The sequence below is a fragment of the Pinus tabuliformis genome, chromosome 2_2 (assembly GCF_031772625.1).
Source record: "Pinus tabuliformis cultivar Carrire ecotype Pingquan chromosome 2_2, CPIR1, whole genome shotgun sequence".
NCBI lineage: Eukaryota > Viridiplantae > Streptophyta > Pinopsida > Pinales > Pinaceae > Pinus > Pinus tabuliformis.
Window position 1 is genome coordinate 519,447,714 of NC_142300.1, and position 3,069 is coordinate 519,450,782.

Sequence of the window (3,069 nt, forward strand, 5' to 3'; positions counted from 1 at the left end):
CCATAATCCGAATCTCGATCTAAAAGGGTTGACTTAAAGTTATCACATTCTGAAAGTAGAACTGGACTTCCCTGCATGTTGTCTTCTTCTATGGACAGATCCGAAACGACATTTTTTATTTCATCACTTTCAGCCATATGGAATTCTTCAACCTACTAATCTATAAAGTTGTTCACCGGACTGTCATCCTTTTCAAAATAGGAAGAAGTTTCACCAACACTTTCTTGACCATGTGTGCACTGCAAATCCGCTTTAGCTTGAGCTGGAACATAACCGTGCAAGAGTTGACCTATCTCGTCTTCAGACAAAGGAGATAATACCTTTTGTTTCCTTTCGCTCAAATAATGATTGTCTTCATTAATTTCAAGTGAAGGTGTATATAAATATTCCTCATATTGCTGATCCATTTCATGTAATTCCTATTGACTGTCAAGATGCAAAATTCTTTCCTCTTCCACTGTACTACAATCTTGATCATGCTGCAAATTTTCATGATCGTCTTTACGCTGCTGAAAGGGATTTTCATCCAGGGCTTCCATGATCTCATCATCCATAAAATTATCATCCTCATAGTATTTTTCAAGGCTTTCAATAAAAGTAGAAGCATGTTTGTAACAGTCATGAACTAGATTTAATGATGGATAAAAGTCTTTATATCTTTCAACGAACATGGCATGAAAATCCTTTAAACAATAAATACAAGCAAGCGGAAAACTTTCATGCCAAGATTGGGCTTCACCTTCTAGAGTGGCCAGGAATATCTTCATTAAGCAGTCTTCAGGAAAATCAACCTTCAACTTGTGAATATGCATGTGAAATTGAACTAGATGTAAAGCAGCGTCCTTCTTACTATCATCTTTAAACGTAGGAAAATTCCTTGACCAATATACCTTTGGAATTTTATTTGGAAAACCTAGGATGTGATCTCGGCTTATGGGAGCATATCTTCTTGCAACTCGCTCCATTTTGAAAATCTCAAAGCTACTGATCTCTCTGCAGTGGAGTCACCATGAAGCACCGATTGCTGGATTCTTCATTGAATGGAGTCGCCAGGTGAATGATTTCAGCCGTCTTCTTATGTCTGATCGTTGTTCACCATCAACCATCAGATTTGAGATTGATAGATGTACTGGGGCAAAACAATCTTCAAGAAAACCATTTTCATCCCCAGTGTTAGTTGCCACTATGTTAGCACCTAAATCTGCCCTAGGCTGAAGGAAGGAAAAATTCAGGGTAACCACAAACCACGCTCATTCTGGTAGCTAGCCCTACCAGAATAGGAGAGGGTTCTCTCCGAGTCACACTCAGTGAATAGATAAGAAAAAAATGGTCTGAGATGACTTACAATGAAATATTGATCTTAGGCTAGTAAGTGAATATGGATACAAGAAACAATTTTTATGAATGACTGAGCTTCTGGGATGGTATGGGACCAACGGTTAGCAAAGAACAGAGAATTTAATACAAAGGCACAGATTACTTCGTGAGGCAAGGCACGCGGAAAGTGTAGAAATTTAGTTTGGAATAACGCGTAACGGAGATATTACTGAGGAGTGTGAAAAGGGCATAGGAACATGAATCCTTTTCAACAGAAGAAGAACACTGAACATGAAATTTTCCCACAGGTAGAGCAATAAAATTGAATTCTACCTAATCTCACTTAGAAAATTTCACTGGAAATGAACATGAATTGAATTATGAAACATAACGAAATACATATGAAAACATAAGAGACACATTTGCTACACTCACAACCACAAGAATCTCATGAAGCAGAGTCGCTGCCCTTCATTAATTCTCTGTAAAAATTACACAGTGAAGAAATAGAGTTTCTTTCCCATAGTCTCCCAGAAGTTACAAACTAACCAACCCTTCGCAAATAGCTTACATACAATATATAGAATGTTCCATGAAGAGATAGAACGCCCAAGGGTTGGGGAGTTACTCGAATCATTACAAAATGGAGATGAAGAGCCAACCATCAGCGACAGGTGTAGCGCTACAAACATGACATTTGGCTTGGGTGACCATTTGCCTTCCTTCGCCACTTGGATAGAAGTCCATCTGGAAAGAAAATTCTTTAAATGCCACCTTTTGTTCCAAAAAACCAAAGTGTAGATGAGTTGGCCCACTTGGAGAAGTCGCGAAACGGAAGCAAATTTGGCAATTTTTCCTCTATGCACCGTGATACTTTGGGGCCTATTTTGGGGAACTTCCAGTGTCCAAAATGTGCCCAAGTAGGCTTGTTGGAAATCCTGTCCTGTCTACTTTCTAACCCAACTAGAATTTCTGAATTTGGTGCTCATTTGCCCCTCCAAATCTTCATTCTCCCAAGACTACTTCCTGTGTGTGAAAAAAGGGGCAAAGAGGTCATTTTTTGGGTGTTTTTGACCTCCTGGAGACTCCGATCTTGCCAAAATTTCCTGTCCAGGCACCAGTAATCGTGATTTTCCATGCTAAATCCAAAAATGCAAACCATTCCTCATTTGGAGCTCTAGATTTTTAGCGTCGCGCCACACAGGGAGAAAAACCCTGTGTTTTGCCCAAAAATTTTTCATGTCACCAAAAATTCCCCAAATTTCTTGAAATTTAGGTTGGAGGCCCTCTATGAAGTGCTATGCTGTGCTAAGGAAGCTTCAGCCAAGATTCAAAGCCGATCTTTCTCGTTTGCCTCTTTTGCCTCTTTTGTTGCTTTGCTCAATTTTGCCTTCAAGCTCCTTATCCAGGTTTTTGCACTCATACCTCACAACTGAAGTACTTCATGATCAATTTCATGAGTGGAGCATACTCATCTTTCAAATATATGAATGGAAAGACTCTTGTGAGCTAACTCAAGAATCTGGCCTTAATGTAAGGCTCATAGTGTTGCCTATCCACCTTCTTCATCTTATGCCACTGTTCTCCAACATTTGGTATGCCTGTTGCCATTGAGATAGTTTCAAGTGTCAATGTGAAGGTGACCCTGGCCAAGATAGACTGAACTCCATGTAGGTGAAGCACAAAAATATGGGCCAACTAATGATGAGCTCTAACATTAGCCACCCTTTGACAAAATTCGAAACATGCTAG